Consider the following 19,621-nt stretch of genomic DNA (forward strand, 5'->3'; position numbering starts at 1 on the left):
TAAATTTAGCTAACTTTTCCGTTGTCTAATTATCTACATACCTACGAACTTACCGGAACATTTTGACGTACAGTATTTGTTTTAAAACAGTATATTTTTGGATTTCAAAATAATTCATATTTTAGGTATCTTTTTGTTGTCCAAACAGTTGATTCAACATTACTTTAATATCGCAGGGGACTAGACGAATAATGTAAAAGTCGCTACCAATAAGAAATCAATCCCGATATAAGTATCTATACAAACAAATTTCTGTCCCAAATGGAAATCAAATCTATACCATACGGGATAAACACAGCCACAAGACGGCCCGGCACGTGGCAATTCTTATAAGTTTTCATCCCACAATGGATTGCTAAGAGACTTTGAAATTCAGTTGTTATGCTTCTTCACCCAAAAAAGGTCGGACACCATTGCGATACCATTCACAATCTTCCTGTTTCCTTTGATACAAATACCATGAGATATTACATCAAGATATGGGTTTTAACTTATTGTTAGACGTACAAACTAAAGTTATTCAATCGTACAACCCATGGGGGTGATCAACCATGAATTTCGCCATAATAAATCCTTTATAACACAATAAACGAGACATCTGACCTAAATTTACAATATAATGTGTTCTACATAATATATTATAATACAATCCTTTATTCATACAAGGTAGCTTTTTCGCTTTTTTTCCGCCTTCATACTTAAGCCACTGAACCGGCATTTCTGTTTTCCAAAAAATATGCTTTCATGAAAATCTTTAGCGTAAAAAATGTAAGCTGAGAGATTTTCTTTAAAAGTTTTATCCACCACTTATACAAAAGTTATTACATTAAAAAACTACTTCGTAGTGTTTAATAAAAAGTTTTTTTCTTTAAAACTATTAGCCGCAAAACTTTAAAACTATAAACGAGTGTTGTATAACTTTTGCAACTTATTATTATCTGCGGGCGAGATCAAGAATTTGCATTAAAAATTAAGAAACACAAAAAAGCTAAATTAGCTAGGATCAATATACATCGAAAGTATTAGAAAGTGCGTTGACCTCATGCAAAACCTGTGATTAAATGCAAGAAACTTTCACAACAATAGAATTTTATATTTAGAATATCGTAATTTGGTCGCAAGCCCTTGACCATAGTAAAGTAATGGGTTAAGAAAAGAAAACTGAATATGAATAAAATTACATATTTTTTCGATAATTACTTACACTTTAATTTTAACTAAATTGCTATATCCATTACCATTGCTTGGGAGTAAGCATTCAGTTTCACTTTTTTCTTCTTCTTCTTTAAAAAACGAGTATATTTGTAGGTATTTACTTCCAAGAGTATCTTCGAAGTATATTTTAAAACATCATACTACCTTTGACCTAAATTTCTGTGAAAAGTTTCAGATTTCCTGATTTCAATCCAATCTCTACGTGACCCGTTCTTTAAAATACTCTAAGCGTAACTGAGAAAACCTGAGTACCTACTCTAGCAATAGTCATTGCGTAACACTCAATGCTAACCCTCTTATTCATAAGCACACTATAAACCTATTTTAGTTAAAAAGCTACTATAATATATTTTTTCTTTTTCATTTCACTAAGGAGTGAAAGAAACAAAACACTTGATAAGCCTTTCATAACTTCATATGCTTTTATGAATAAGAGGGCTAGTATATAATACTGGAAGAGTGAAAAAAGAAAGTGACTCCTGCTCTGAAGATTAATCAAAATCAAATCATATACTACATAATTTAGGTCATTAGCGAATTTACTATCAGAAAGGCCTGTTGTAAAAGCTGGAAAAAAATCTTGATTAGTGTTTAATTGCATAAGAAATAATTATCACTTACTCTAACGGTGAAGGAAAACATCGCTAAGAAACCTTTCATGAAAATAATAGGTACATTATTTTCTCCCTTACATTATAGTGATTTACTAGTTACGTCAAAGCAGCAATGTACCGAATAGTGACCATAAATTTGACGTACACTAGTAATTGTCAACTGATAACGCATACTGGGTGGCTATCATGTATCTCAGTAGACAACTATTTGAAAGCAAATACGCCTTACATTGTTTTCTCCCTAAGATCATAGTGATTTGACAAATCTTTGTGTGATATGCACGAGTATTTGTTCTGAGCCTGGATGTCAATTTACCTATATAGGTATGTATTTAGTAGTATGTTTATCATTTGGTTACCATAGTACAAGCTCTGCCTAGTTTGGTATCAAATGACCGTGTGTGAGTTGTCCAATGATATTTATTTATTTATTAACCTGTCACTTCAAAGCGGCAATGGTCAACTTTTCGTACAAAACGTTTCAATTGTATTTATTTCCAGTAAATTTTCGATAGTGGTAGAAAATAGTGCCTATTACTGATTTTCCTTATAAAATCTTTCGATACTGAATCTACTCCTATTCGTAATTTAATCCTACTGTAGCATGATTTTCTACTACTATCGACTACCGGCTATCTATCGAGAAATTTTATCAGCCCCTCTAGCGGGCGCCCCAGGAATTGTTTTGATTCTCTATAGTTCTGGCTGTAAAGAATAGCGCTGATGGATAGTGTTATTAAATTACATTTCTCATCAAAGGATATTTCTTTTTAATGTCATCCCAGTACAATGTATGTAGTACATTGTTCAGCAAAGATAAAGTTCTTTGTTCTTGCTAGTTGTCAACTTAGTGTCAAAGTTGTTGAAACTGCCTGAAGGCATCTGAATTCTCTAAGACTACATAATATTGTATTTTGAAAGTTCCACAGTTTAGTTTTAATTCTAAGAAATCTATAAAGAAAATTCCGGAACAATGAGAGTGGTTATTATGATCGAAATTTATTATAAAAGACGTAGCACCTTGAATTTCTAAGAATTTTCCAATCATCATCTTGGTTGAAGGGTAAGACTGATGACTTTGACGAAATAACGAATTTTCGGAAAGCCTTCGAGAACGATCGATGTATTTAAATTAAATTCGTGTTAATTGCTGTTGACAACGCAAGTGGCAGTAATCAATATTCCAAATAACACAATGACAAGCTTTTTTGCTTCATTCTATTATTGTAAGTATAATTAATACGATTGTCTGTTACGGTTTCAAGGCAAACCACTGAACCGATTTGGAAGGAAGGTACTAGAACTAAACTAGACATTTTATTGTATAATTCAAATGTTTAGAACATTTGATTGATAGATAATAATAATATCATTTTATTGTATATGATGTCTTCCTGGCCGATTTCGGCTACGGCACGGAGGTCACAGACCTCAACTTCCTAACTCCGGGCAATTTCTGAGAATTTTTAAACATAAAATCTCAGAAAAGACTTTTTGGCTCAACCCAGGATTCGAACCTGAGACCTCTTGCGGTACTCGCATACACTACCGACCGTGCCACAGAGGCAGTTGAACCATTGTGTGTAACCACGTGTCAAACTGCAATTGCCTAAATATACCTCTAGTTTGAAAATAAAACAGCACAACTGTTGGAATTTGATTTCATGCGCTAACAAGGTACACGTGTTAACATTTTGTATGCGGATCATGAAAAATGGACGTAGTAGTGAGTAGGCACTCGTTAGTCCCACAATGAAATAAAAACTATTAATTTGACCAGCCTGGGTGTCAAATGACAACCGCACGTGGCATTTATTTATTTAATTAAATAAATGTATGAAAAAAGAATGCGATTCGTACAAACTGACTTTTTTCATACGTACAATGTACATCTTATCAAAACGATCAAATTGATCAAGGTAAATAAAGACTTTTTAAATCTTTGTACTTTATGTTTAAAACTTTGCAACATTAGTTTTAAACCTTGTATTATTTACATTTTTAAGAATTCGACAACAGTTTTACCGGATACGTGAATGTGTTGCAACGCAGTTTTGCTTGCAGCTCTTAATCTGTTGGTATATAATCTATATTCCAGTGAACTGTTGAATACCTGTTAGAAAAATAGGTATCCCGCTTTTATCCTGCTTTGTAAAATGACCTCTAAACAATATTGTTAAGCAAAGACTTTGATTGATGTCTAAATTTTAAAAAGAACGGACGTGAAAACTTTGGAGAATCATTCCAGATCGGAAGGCCGGCAAAAAGCCAATTCACAATTGCCTCGGATTATAACGAAGTAAAAAAGTTGTTAACTGCGGCTTTCTCACTCAAGTTTACTTTTAAAACGATTTAATACTTTTCTTTCTTCGCGTTCCTTTGTTATAATTACCGTATTTAAGTTGCTTTTTATTTTGATTTTATTTGTAAATTTTCTTATTTATATTTGTTTAAGAACTGTCATGTAAGTGAAAGTTACAAATCGTTACAAAGTTACAAAAAGTAGCTCAAGCAATAGAAGATTAATTTTTGACGCACACGACATCTTGAAGGATTCCATCTAAGAGATAAAAAACCTTAAGCCACCACTAGCCACTATTCTAGTGAAAATGTGGATGACAATCCAATGAGTCGTTTTTTATTCATGGCAGACAGACAAAAGGTTGTTTTTATAATTATGTAGTAAAACTATGTTAACCTTTTATCCTTTTAAGAATCCTTTAACATATTTTACGACTTTTTCGAAAGTTTATAAGTGTAAAATACTGAAATAACTACAAATTTCAGACGTTGAAAAATAAAATGAAGAATATTTTTAGTTTCAGCGCTGTAAAATCTATGAATAGGTCTATTTATACTTGTGCTTTCAGTACCTGTACGGTCTCGTAGCGGCTTTAAACGGAGTGAAAATAGGTTTCAGTGATATATACTAATGAATTTCACACTTATTACCTGTTTCACTACCTCTAAATGTCTATCAAATGACTTAACAGGGGGTCTATCAGGTATCTCAGTAGACTACTATGTAAAAATCACTATGCTGTATGTATATATATATTATTGTTTTCTACGCTCCTAAGATAAACCCTTTTGTAAAAATGCTTAAAGAAGCTTACAGAAGGGTTTTCTTTCAGCACCGATTCTTTACCACTATCGACTACAGACAACCGGCTAGCTGTCGAAAACAATTGTATGACAATCGTTTCAGCGCCTCTAGCGGGCGTCGTAACTATTTTGCAGAACATTTTAAATATCTAAATCTCGATACTCGATGGTTCAAGTTGTAGAAAATTGTGCTGCAGGAGTGGTGTATCAGAGCAAAATCTCAACTTAATTGTTTTGATAACGCACAAAATTATCTTCAGTTGTTTATTACTTAGTCTTGCAAAGCCATCTTTTAATTATAATTTACCAATTCATCAGTATAATGCCTAATTCGCCAATCTTTGTCAGGTGTAACCTTGGAATTAATTATAATAATTTTGGAACTGTGTTAAAAGGTGCTAGGGCGTGGTCGTACAAAAGGCCCAGTTTCGGTACTTCTAAATAACGTAATGTGTGTCAAGTTTCAATGAAACTCTCTCTCTCATCGTAAGGTTCGCGGTCAACCTAGTGTCAAAGTTGTTCAAGCCGCCCGAAGGCCTTTGACGTGGCTTAACGATTGTTATCTTAATTGACAACAACCGGCACCGACTTTTTACGTGCCCTCCGCAGCACGGAGACGCCCTGTTCAAGTACCACTAAGCGGTCACCCATCTATGGAATGACCTCGACAACGTTTGCTTAACTCACAGATCGTTTACCGAACGGTGAACGACCGCCATCGAATATCGGTTAGGAAAACATTGTTATTAGTCTATTTATTTCGGCTATAAACGTCTTCAGTGCTTAATGTAATCAAAATTCTTAGAGTAATTTTAACTTGAAAGAGTAACAAAAGCAAAGTACTTTTACTACACGTTTCTAAACGGGACCTCACCCTGAGAGCTCTTGTTAATTGAGGAGCAATTAAGATCAATTAACAAAGATTATGAAGTAAGGACATTTTATTAAGGTATCTTCGAGATTAGGAGACTCTTTTAAATATAGTTACAGTTGTAAGAAAGTTATAAATAAGAAGCAACGATTGACTCAAAATTTGAATTCTTATTACTCAAGTACAACAAATTAATAAAAAAGGGGTAATTTTTGTCTCTAACTTTTAACCCTCAAGTGTCGTATTAATTATAAAGCTCAAGAGTTTGATTGTTTGTTTGAACGCGCTAATCTCAGGAACTACTGGCCTGATTTGAAAAATTCTTTCAGTGTTAGATAGCCAATTTATCGAGGAAGGCTATAGGCTATATATATCATGACGCTACGACCAATAGGAGCAGAGTACCAGTGAAAAATGTTACAAAAACGATGAAAAATTTCGCCCATTCTCGAATGTGACGCAAGCGAAGTTGCGCGGGTCAGCTAGTGGTGTATAATATTATACGACGTACAACGCCCGAATGATCCCGACGGCAAATGTTTTGATTAATTTCTGTTCCGTATTATCTCATTATGTTATGAACACACACGTTACGATTACCTTTACATTGTTTACATTCATTCATGTGTATAAGATCTTATATCAGAAATAAAGCCTTACTCGTGGCAAAGTTTACCAAAAGTAACCACCATTTAATGGGCTCTTGAAATTGTGTTCTTCTTCTCTTTAAATTCTCTCAATAAATTTAACAAGATTATTCGCGAACTAAAGAGGCGGCTTCCAGTCTCACCGGATGCAGATACCAGTACCTCGATTCTGTACCACTATCGACAACCGGCTAGCTATCGAAATTTTGACATTTAGAAAGTACTGCCAAAATGTTTCCTACGACACCCGACAGAGGCGCTGATCCGATTTTCATACAAAATTTTTCGATGACAGTTCGGTTGTCGGTAGTCGATAGTTGTAGAGAATTGATCTACAGTATTTTACATGGACTGACTGCCTATCGGACCTCCACAACCCAGTTAGTTGCTTGGTTTAAAACACAATACCCTTCCGTAAGACTGGTTGTTAAACATTCAAGTTTCTGACTACTGGTAACGACGTATATCGGGGCTCACAAATTAAAGTTATTTTCGAAAGAATATAAATAAAGGAAATACAGGGCAGTAAGTAGTCATAACGCCATCTAAAATTCCGTGACCTTTTCTTAACCATGTGGGTTATGAATTACGCCATAACCTGTGACTTTCAAAATAAACAATAAAACTTCCGTATAATTACCAAAAAGGTATCCAAAGTTTTAAATTAACTGACTTTTTTATTACAAAAGTGTATTAAAGTTAAATCAACTCCGATGTTTGTTATAAACGTTTGGTGCCTACGCATTGTATAAAGTAGGGACGTACTTGTTAAATACGGAACCGTAAACAGTACCTCGATTCTCTACCACTATCGACTACCGACAACCGGCTAGCTATCGACATTTTGACATTTAGAATGTACTGCCATAATGTTTCCTACGACACCCGTCAGAGGTGATCAGATTTTCATACAAAATTTCTCGATGACAGTTCGGTTGTCGGTAGTCGATAGTAGTAGAGAATCGAGGCACGGTTGTCGATGCAGTAAATTGGACAATTACATAGAAATAACTTTGGGTTTTTTTCGATCCTTCGGCTGCAGTAAACCTAATTTACAAATTATAAGCTTGTTTGCATAACAGCCCATCCGATTATTGTGGTTCTGCTTGGACAGAATATTTGCGAGCAATAAATAAGCACCCCTTAACATCGGATTACAAAATTACCTACAGTTCGCTGCAAAGGCCGTTAACGACTTAATATTAATAGATAGCGGCATTTTCTGCCAGTCTACCTTGGAGTGATGTAGAGACTTTTACGAAGGTGTTCAAATGAAGAAAAAGAAAATAATGATATCAAAATATTTATAATATTTTCAATGATATAATTATGTAGGTGTGCTTCAAAATGTAGAGTTATGAAATACAGAATATGTTTGGCGGAACTGACATCATAAGTATATCGTACATGTAAAATTTTTGAGAACATACACGAAATAAACTAGTTCTCTATTAAATAGCTCTACTATAGCTATAATCATTAAAATGGGTTTATCATACATCATAGAGATACTGGCTACAAAACAAATAAGCATCGCTTGATCGAAAACTCTAATAGAGTTGTTTGAATTTATAGAAATACTTTGTTGAACTACCCTCGTAGACACGTGGATGTAAAGAGGTTATCGCACTTGACCCGGATTTAAACAGTATTTACATTAAATAGATAGAATTGGAAGTATTCGTCTCCCACGCAAATGATTGAGGGTGAAAAACCTAAGACAACACAACTCACTGATGACCTTTTGAAGTTTGTGTTATTGTCTATGTAAAAAAAGCCGGCAAAATGAGAGTTGGACTTGAGCACGTAGGGTTCAGGTTCATATAAAAAAATACACCATTGTTGTCTGGGAGCTTTCTTAAATATTTATTTCATTCGTTTTTTGTAGTTATAGCGTCAAAAAAATTACATGACCTGTGATTTTTGCTAATTATAACTTCTTATTTTATTTAATGCCTGTTGTTATGAGTCAATCAAGCGTCGAAAATTTTCAGACCCTCACAAAATCTTGGTTTAAAAAGTCTTGTGTGACTTTGAAAAAACTACAAGTAGACCGAAGCTGTCATGTTAATATTGTTTTTTAATATTGTTAAATATCCAGCATATGTACGACAAACACACATACATTTTGTTTCACATGAAACTCAAACTCACGACCACGTAGTCTGTTTTAACCACATTTCATTCAAACCAAACAAAGGTCACTAACGAGAAATCGCTGCCATATTATATTATTATTATTATTATATTGTGTGTCACAAACTCAATGTTCTGAACAGTCCTGTTGCGCACGTGATTGCTGATTACGTATTATTTTGGCGGGAAAATTCGTTACAGGATTATTTTGTTCAGTTCTTGGAAATGGCTAATACGTTTCCAAATTTAACCTTGGACGATTGGATATGGGATAATGTTACTAGCCGAATAGTAATAAACGATTCTCTACATTTGGTACAATCGAGTGTCGATAGTTTGACTTTTAAAATGTACTGCAAAAATAGTTCCAATGTTGTCCGTTAGAGGCCCTAACCTCATGTTCATTCTCAAAATTTCTAGATAGCAAGCCGGTTGTAGAACGTTCGATAGTGGTACAGAATTTTGCTCGTGTATCAAAAATTCTAGAGCCACTAAATCCTACAAATATTATAAATGCGAAAGTTTGTAAGGATGTATATTTGTTGCTCTTTCACGAACAAGCTACTTTACGGATTTCAATGAAATTTGGTACCGTTTACTGGTAGCCTATATAACCTGCATTAACACATAGGATAATTTACCCGGCAAATCTGTACACGTGGTCAAAGTCGCAGGGCAGTACTTAATATTACTATAGTCCAACAACTTCGTAGAAAGCCTTGTAAGTTGTATGCTACGTTCGCTGCTGGCGGAGGCATACAAAATTCATTCTACGGTAAATGCGTGTTCGTGTTAATTCCCGTATTCTAATATAATCTATAATAATAGAAGAAAAGAAGTGTTTCAAAAGCTTTCTTTTATTATTAACTATTTCAGAACTTTTCGGAATCAATGGCATTAATAAGTTCTCAAAATTGTTCAATAAAACCCCCCACACAGTATCTTAATTAAAGCTCTGAACGACACAGAGTGAATATAAAACTAGTTCGGTGAAAAAAGGTTTCAATGAGAAATCTCGGCTATCTGTTCTTAGAACAAGTTGATTAAGAGAGACTTCATTCACTAGAAAACTTTGTAAAGGATATTGCAGTGAATCTAAAGCAGTGGGTCCCAACCGGTGGTCCGCGGACCACGAGAGGTCCGCGAAAGTCAAAATGTGGTCTGCGAATGACATTAAAATTTAAAATTTTCAGGATGATTATTACATTTTATCTATACTAATATTATAAAGCTGAAGGGTTTGTTTGTTTGTTTGAACGCGCTAATCTCAGGAACTACTTTTCCGATTTATAAAGGCTATATATAATCACGCTACGACCAATAGGAGCAGAGTACCAGTATTTTTTTTTTTTACAAAAACGGGGAAAGTTTTGACCCATTATCTTATGTGACGCCAGCGAAGTTAGCGAAGTTAGTCTTTAATATACTAACATAGTGGTCCCTGCTAACAAGAATAATATAAAAGTGGTCCCGGACTAAGAAAAGGTTGGGAACCCCTGGTCTAAAGCCATATACAAGTCATCATCATCAACCTATCCTTTCTTACAACTTTTAATTTTACATTTATAAGTTATATTTTATATTTTTGTAAGTTGTTCCTAAGTTACTTACATATGTATAAATGTTGTGCATGTCTATAATTGGCGTGAGCACAGGTCTTTGCCCTTAAGTATTCTAGTTTTGTATAGTTTTGTATTTATGCTGTTGATATCTATACTAATATTACAAAGCTGAAGAGTTTGTTTGTTTGTTTGTTAGTTTGTTTGTTTGAACGCGCTAATCTCAGGAACAATTGGTCCGATTTGAAAAATTATTTCAGTGTTAGGTAGCACATTTATCGCGGAAGGTTATAGGCTATATATCATCACGCTGCGACCAATAGGAGCAGGCTAACAGTAAAAAATGTTACGAAAACGGGGAAAATGTTGACCCATTCTCTCTTATGTGACGCAAGCGAAGTTTCGCGGGTCAGCTAGTGCCAAATAAAAGAATAAACTGTATTGCAATCGACTTCCTGTCTCTCCAAATGCAGCTGTAAACCTGTATTTTTCATAGTGCGACTGTCTATAGGTCCTTCACAGCCCGTTTACCTGGATATAACACTGGTTGGTAGATTTACAAGCTTCTGACTACTGTTAACGACAGTCGAAGATCTTTGAAAATGACAGCTGGGAAATCACAATTCAAAAAATCACGGAAATACTTGAAATGTGGTCACCAATCAACAGAACAACCTCAGCAAGCGTAGCTTAACTTAAGAGATCGAACCGCACGCCTTTATATTAGTCCTTCACACACTGCACAAACAGTTTTTACATCGACAAAGTCGATTGTGTTGTTGTAACTAGAAAGCAATATATCGTTCAAACAGTGTACTCCAGAAAAAATACCTTTGAAATTTCTTTAATAAAAAGTTTTTAGCTAAGTAAAACTACAACTTATGTTTGTTTGTGTTTTCTTTATGTGCTATAATATTTTTTTTATTAAGATCAATTTCTTTATTTCTTAGAAAGCACAAATTAACTATTTTCTAAACTTAATATAAAAAAAAAACTTTAAACTGTATAAATAAATAAAGAAAAAAATTATAAAAGACTGCAGAAGCCTGCGGGTTTGATCATGTAGATACCTATATCTACCTGTATCTACATCATCCGCCCCGCAAACTTCTGTAGATTTTTATTATTTTATTATTATTTGCTACAGATACTTTATTCTGGAAAGTGAAAAAAATATTAATTATAATCTAGGTTAATCTCAATATTGAATATGCCAAGTCTCTACTAAGTTCCGACAAAAGTTTTTGAATGTACCTGTTATTTTTATTTAAAGAACTCAAACGCAGTGTGTCAATTTTTATCACGTCCACGATACGGATATTGAATAAATCGAGCATGAAAATCGTGACCCACGTTTAAGCTTTCAAATAACCTCAATTGCGTTTGAACTATGTAAATATCGTAAAAAAAATGTACAAAAACTGTAGGTATATAGTTAGTACGGCTGACCTTAAATAAAATAAATCAATTGGGGATTCCCATTCGAAATAAATAGGTAAGTATTATTGTGTTATAATGGTATTTTTTTTTGCCAGAATTTAAGATTTTATCTCTATATGTAGTGTTATGTTGAAGTTTTCTGCTTATCATGAAGTGTTTCTTTACATTTTACAGTCCGAGGACCTTTAGGAAATTAATCGAAATTGCAAGGACACTCTGAAAAAAATGATTCCTAGAAAAGACACCTTTTCTTGCTAGCATTTATTATTAGGCTAACTAAAGGTAAATTTGTATTTTCCTATCTATTTGCCGCGGACCCACTTACGGACACTCAAGCACCCCCAGGAAACAAACCACAGGGGCAGAAACACTGTTATCTTAGTAGACTACAACCGGGATCAAAGTGCCCTCCAAAGCTTGGAGGCAATTCAAATACCACTGTCAGTTGACCCATCCTTGGAGCGACCGCGCTAAGGGTAGCTTAACCCACTGATCGTTTACCGACCGGTGAGCGCAACTGACCAGTAACTGTTATAGTACAATTTCTACTTAGATTGAAAACAATTGGCTTTGAATCATTTAAATCATCATAATTTACATTAACATATGTATGTACATTCAAAGGAATCAGAATCAGAATCAGTTTCGGAGGAGTATGGCAACGAAAACTGTGACGCGAGAATTTTATATACTAGAAGATCTGGGGGCACGGCAGTGCCCCCGCAAGTCGAGCAAAAAAAAGCGGCACGGCCGTACCATCTTTTCTCGAAGCAATTCAGGCCATTTTCGACCCCCTATAATTTCGTTGTGGATAAAACAAGAAGCCTGAATTTTTAGCGACTTATCAGTCATTGTATGAACACGGTATATTGAAAATTTCAGTCAATTTGAACCAGTACTTTAAGAATGACAACTTGTTAAAGTTTTGAATTTTGTCACTCACTGATTCACTGACTCACTGACTCACCGATCATCAAAAGTCTAAGGCATTTCTAGCAGACTTAGAAGCTTCAAATTTAGAATACAAATAGAATTTAGTATCTTAATCATGGGAAAATTTCAATATTTTCTAATTTCAGTCCAGTTTTCTAAATACATTAACTGCAAGAATAACTTTGTAATCTTATACATTTATATAGGATTACAAGGTTACATTTGCAGTTAATGAATTAATTATTACTGTAGTATAATAGAAAATAATAGGTGTACATAGGTACCTACTGTATGAGGCATAACTTAAAGGTGTTTAGCCCATGAAACTGAACAACATTTCAATAGGAAAATATGTTGAATTATGAAAAAAATAACCGTCTTTCCATACAAATTGGACTTATGTTCGCTTTACAAAAAGAAGTGAGATGCCATCAAAAACATCCTGTAAAAAACCTCAAGTCTCGCAGCGTAAAAAGTGGTGAGATCTATGTAATACCAAGTCGATTAATCTGTTTAGTCTCTACTGAAAGGACCTTCTGTCTTAAGTTATTACATAAGTTATTATCATGCCAATATTAAAAATATTTCACGTTTAAAACAAATAAATCGACTTGGTCATCGCATGAAAACACAAATTCGCCATTAAAATTTCAGGAGCATTAATTTCTTTAAGATACTCATCTCAATTATTATATTCGGAAGGACCCTAGTGAGGATTTCGATTGCTGGCCCGTCGTGCTGTGCAGTGTGGTACATACTAATAATCAAATTATGCGATGGCCAGGTCGATTTATTTGTTTTAAACGTGAAATATTTTTAATATTGGCATGATAATAACTTATGTAATAACTTAAGGCAGAAGGTCCTTTCAGAAGAGACTAAACAGATTAATCGACTTGGTATTACATAGATCTCACCACTTTTTACGCTGCGAGACTTGAGGTTTTTTACAGGATGTTTTTGATGGCATAATACTATTCATGAAACATACATAACGCCAAAATACGCATAATAAACAAGTCAACATAAACATAGTCTCAAACAAATTAATTCTATCCATTATAGGTACAGAGAAAAAGGGGTAGCATGTTCTACAATATTTTGACAGTATTATATAAAAGGCAAAACATGTAATACGTCCTTTTGATGTCGCTAATTATGTTAGCCTATACGTAATGGATGCGTGTAAAAGGTTCGTAAAAAATATATTTACAGTAAAAGGAATGTGCCTAACAGTATTAAAATCTGTCTGATGATTAATAGCTCTACTAATTAGGTTTCTCACTGGCGCAGTGGTTAAGGTGGCCGATATGCCACCATCATTGTAATGCCATGGCCGTTGGTTCGATGATCGTGATCCGCAAATTGATCAACTTTCAGTTCATAAATTGACTTTTTTGAAAAATAAAGTCATTTGTTTTATGTATAAACCTGCTTTTCTATTAGATTCTTTTTTAATCACGTTCGTCATAACTTTGCTTATCTATTCGCTAAGTTAGTTATGTCTTATTCTTTTATTTATTTATTAGAGAACCCGACAGACGTTGTCCTGTCTAATAAATTAAAAATTAATTAAAAAAACATTGTCCAGCGGACATAATTGTAAATCTAAACCATTCTCAGATCCCCCTGAACACACACAAAAAATGTCATCAAAATTGGTCCAGTCGTTTAAGAGAAGTTCAGTGACATACACACTTACAGAAGATTTATATTTATAAAGATTTGCCTTGTCTGGTAGGTTTATGACATCAGGCGTACTCCCTGCTACAAGCCTCTTCAATCGTATATTTTTTGGAATAGTTAAAAAATACACAAACGTTGCTTAATACATAACCATACATTAGTTTAAGATACTTCGAGCGAAAGGTTCGCCACTGCAAACTAAAAAACGTGAATGTATTTTATACACCCTTACTTACACCTTCGAATATAACCGGCGAAATGCAACGAGTAATCTTCCTATCAATTTTATGAAATGTAGAAGTTAAAAAAACACCATAAATAATTCATAGACTTCAGAATACTACCTGCTTAGAAAGGTCTGACCCTAACACAGCTATACTCTTATTTGAGCACTCGCCTAGAATAAGTAACAACCCGAGTTTAACTTAACTTACCTACAGATTTATCAAGTGCGAAAAGTTATTTTTAATACCCACGAATTGTCGTAACCAACGTAAAATTTTCTTATAATAAAACCTGCTATATTTTTTGTAACTGTTAATTTTCATCAATTTCAGACGGTAGAAAGTAGTTGTTCAAGCATTATTTTAATACGCCATCCAATATTTTTCCTTATTTATTTTAAGTTCTTAAAAAAAGTATATACCATTCAATTCATGTTATATAAACACAAGACTGAAACACGGAAGCAAAAAAAGTGTTTTAGCAGTCTGTTGTAACACAATATTTGCACAACTGCACAAATTTGTAAAAAGATATGCTCCCGAGTAAAAACTTTTAACCACAACAAGACATGACAGCAATCACTTATTGCAAGACATAGCAAGACACGTTTCCTGCTCCCAAATCTAATCAACATATTATTACGACTGCGATAAAAACAAAGCCCCCATAAAACGTAATTAACTAACGTAAAGATACTTACAAAAAAGTCCCATTTCAAACTCCGCGAACTTTCCAAATATCCTTAAAAACTATCACTAAATTTAATCACAATATTGTTTCTATTCACTTTAATATAACACTAAAAATATTATGAATTCACGATTCTAACTTTAGTTAGACACTCGTAATGTTGGTAAACATTTGTGCACTGAGTCACTCTGGTACGCGTCGTACCTCGGCGATGGCTCGCGAGAGACTGAGAAGTGAAAAGCGCTCGGAAAATGATGTGATGCAGCAAGGAGGCTGTATGAAAAGTTGTCTCTGCGTAGCTTGTTGCTCGCTGTTGGCTGTTTATGTCGTTTCCTTTGCCTTACAATGCTGTGTTTCCCGCGCTTTTCATAGATAAAATAAATTTAACCCATTAATGTCTCACTGCTGGGCAAGGGTTTTCTCTCGCTAGAGGGAGGGGTTTGACCTTGAGTCCACCACGCTGGCTAAATGCGGGTTGGGTTTATTTTGTAAATTATTTTATTCAAATTGTCGATTTCGTAATTTATATTTTAATCAAAATACTATTAACTTATCGATTTGATAGGCAATATTATAAAGATATTATCCAAAAATATACTTATTCATCTACCTAATCAGCGCCAGCTTAGCTTATCATATAAGTAAGTATAGTAATAAATTATTGGCACTTTTGACTGAGACTTTAATGTCTATCGTCTTAAAAGTAGATGGTTAGGTACGGGTCCCGGCAGTGGGCCATAAATCAAATATTAAAAAAGATATATTTGTTGATACAGTATAAAGCCAGCTTTTGACAGTGGGACGAATATTACATATTGAGGTATAATATTTATCGCTCGTCATTTATTTTGTACGAGACTATTCACACTGCACTATATTTTTTTTTACTCTTAACTGTCCAACTGCTAGGCAATAGTCTCCTCACAAACAAGGGAGGGGTTAGGCTTTGAGTCTACCATAATATTATAAACATAGTTTTGCCCTCCTGCGATTGTAAGTCAAGATATTTTTATATTCCATAGCCAAAAGTTGGCTTAGTAATTACACACTTATTGTATTTAGGCCATAACCCACCTTTTTGACTCTCCGGGATTAAGATCTTAGCCTAAGAACCCTCGGGATTACTCATAGAATTAGGGCAAAAAATTTACACATACTTAAAAAAATCTTTTGGTTCAATTTCTCTTTAAAGTATATCGACAGAACCTTAGAGGTCTTCCAAGCATAAATTCCTATCTAGTCCTGACCTTCGCTTATAAAAGGAGTGATCCTTTACTTTAAGTCGCGCAGTGATTTATGAGCTACCCTTTTGTTTCATAGTCCCGTGGGTAAAAGAAATGAAGTCATGTGAATTTGACAATCTTGCGCGTTACTTACGAATTATGATCACGTACAGTTTTGTGATAAGGATTTACCCAATATATACCCTACAAATTTGGCCAATCAAATTCGTTGTAGGTACGCTAAATTGGTACGGAAATCTGTACGTAGATAATGTTATAGATTTTAGGCATGTTTTTTGAATGAGTATGTAGACAATTGTAAATTAATTATATTATTTCGCAAACCTCTTTAATTACTGCTAGGATTACAAGAAAATATTAATGTGATTTGGAAGACGGTACAATCTCTTAGCGTTTTTTCTTTAAGTAACTTAAATATCCAACTCTCTAGCGTATAGTTCCGACAAAATTATTTATAAAGGCGGACTAAATGCCAATGGTATTATTTACCTAAGATGATGCAGAGTTAACATTTTTGTTTTCTATAATATGTAGTTATTGGTCTTTTTATAATCTATTCTAAACCAAAGCTCGGTAGGCCAGTAAATGGTAATGGGCTCGTCCCCAGTTATTTGTGACTAACATTCTCTGGCTTCAACTTCGGGTATATCAAGCGTGATATTATGTAAGTATATTTTATTATTTTATTAATTTTGCAACATATTCCCCAGACACAAAGCAAACATCTTTCATCCAACTGGATGTTTGTATTAAACCCCCTTCGCTTTGCTAAAGTAATACGAACAATGTTAACGGAAACAGGCTGTAAAGTTACATATATACATATATGTAAGTTTCCTTGCGTGTTTAGTTACTCACCTGAACGAACTGGCATTAGAAGTTGCGCGAATTGGAAAGCCTAGTATACTTTGATATTATCGTGGTTTCACAACTTCGATACTATCGTATCCGAAACCCAGTAGTTCCTTATCATTTAGCTATCTAGAAATTGTATGAAAACCTGATCAGCGCCCCTAGCGAACGCCATAGGAATTAATTGTTCAGTACGATTCGTAAAATGTCAAATTCTTGATATCTATTAGTAACGACTATAGAAATTGGGCTATAGTATCCGGTACCTAGCTCGATAGTGAAGAGAAATTCTGAAACATGAATTACGATACGGGTTTGCGGCTATTGTAAAGTATGTATCTTTGTGTAAAAAGGCTTTGATTTACAAAACTTAAGGACTGTTTTTGTTGCGTTGTTATGTATTGTCTGGTATCATTTGATCCGTTCAGTAGCGCGATTCACATCAGTCGGTTCCATCGCCAATATAGTTCTTATAGATCCCGCGAGAGGCGCTGTTCAGATTTTCATACAATTTCTAGATAGCTAACTGGTTGTCGGCAGTCGATAGTACTAGATAATCGAGCTATTAGTATTTGCGTGAAGGAGTAATTAAAATCTTTTTTCCTTTTATAAAACAATCTTACCTGAAATGTATCCTCAGGTAAAGAGCTAATATTACAAAACTAATACAGATAATGTATTGTTTTGCCTATGAGTTGACTACATATTCAGAATTACCTGGAAACCATTCCGGAAGCCTATGCAGTGAACTTCGGTGAATGCGTGGCACGTTCATTGAAACTATACTAGTGATTTAATTTGCCTTTGTGAAGCGAAACTTAATTAAACCAGTGCATTTTGCACTGACATTTGTTTAGAGGCTTTCGTTCTACTACAATTTGATGTATCGGATACAATTTTGAAATGTTTCTGTATTTTACTTTAGTAGAAACTCCGCTTCTAATTTACAAACAAAAACTCAGCCGTCTGCCGCGGACAAAGGTGACATGTTGCAATAGCAAAAGATTTTTTAAACGGTATTGCAGTAGCGCGATTTCACCTGCTAGGGGGCCTGACAGGGTTTTCATACGAAAACTATCGACAGCTAATAACTAGCGGCTAGCTATCGGCTATAGCTATTTTGTAGTAGCTGGCTAGCTTGGTAGCTAGCTGGTAGTAATTTTACTGACCGAACGGTAAAGTAGTCATACAAGCAATGTGGTCGACGATGTCCGTAGATTACAGTGGGTTTCTTATTAGCCAAGCATCTATTAAGACCAAGAAAGCACTTAAATACTATAAATTACTTCAGAAATATCCGGGTAACTATTTATAATATTACCAAATTAAGCCGATTTTTCTTCACCGAATCGTTTGTTATTCGTCTAACCGTTACAGATACAAATTGTATTAATCTAGCACGAATATCATCACGCTGTAAGCTTTATTGATCTGCGTTGTTACCGTGAACGTGTCTTGTTAATTGCCATCCCGACATTGACAGTGACTTTGTAACGGGTTGAGCAAGTTACAGCACACGATTTTCATCAGCCATATTGCTTTAGGGAACACAGAAGCCTAGGCTACCTTCTCTGCTCTTTACTGCCTCTGTGGCTCAATGATTTACGTCGCCATGTCACTGCCATTGCATCGTCGGGTCGTCGTCGGTCGTGGGTCAGATGGGAATCTAACCCACGACCCAAACAATTATGTGGAACGCACAAATAATTATTCCATGTGGGAACATGGAAAAATAAATTATTTGTGCGTTCCGCATAATTGTTTCGAATCTTGCTGTACTTTGCGTCCGTTTTTTTTATATGTTTGTAAAAGTCCTCGCGACTCAAGAACAATTTTGAGTGAAGGAGTTGTCTTTTACAGTTTAGCAGGACATAAGAATATTGTCGTCATTCAGAATTTGTTTTAAATACTTATATATCTTTTAGAATTAGCTTCTCAACGTGACGTCATTATACTGTTACCAGCGTGCAGCCCAGCTCTTCTTGAGACACTATCCTGCATGTCATTAACTAAGTAACATTAATTAAAAACAGGCATTATATAGCTCAAAAATCAAATTCCAAAAATTTCCTAAACAATCTTCCTTAGAAAGTAACTGCTGCCAATTTCTTTCAGCTTACGATTTGTCACGACTTTGTTGCGTCGTCTGATATAAAAGCATCAATAGTATGTATTTTCATCGCTGTAACAAAATCTGTTGTACAGAAAAACTGGTGTGTGTAATGTCTATCAATTTGTCTAGTTTAATTGGAACGTTTATTAATTATTCCGCGGTTGCTCACTATAACTCAATATTTGACATTTATTACGAGTATTCTAAGAACATCTTTATATAAGTTCTGTGGAATTGGAGCCTGTAATTACGAAATCTGTATTTTAGACAGAGACTTGTCGCCCTCGTCGT

The sequence above is a fragment of the Anticarsia gemmatalis genome, chromosome 8 (assembly GCF_050436995.1).
Source record: "Anticarsia gemmatalis isolate Benzon Research Colony breed Stoneville strain chromosome 8, ilAntGemm2 primary, whole genome shotgun sequence".
NCBI lineage: Eukaryota > Metazoa > Arthropoda > Insecta > Lepidoptera > Erebidae > Anticarsia > Anticarsia gemmatalis.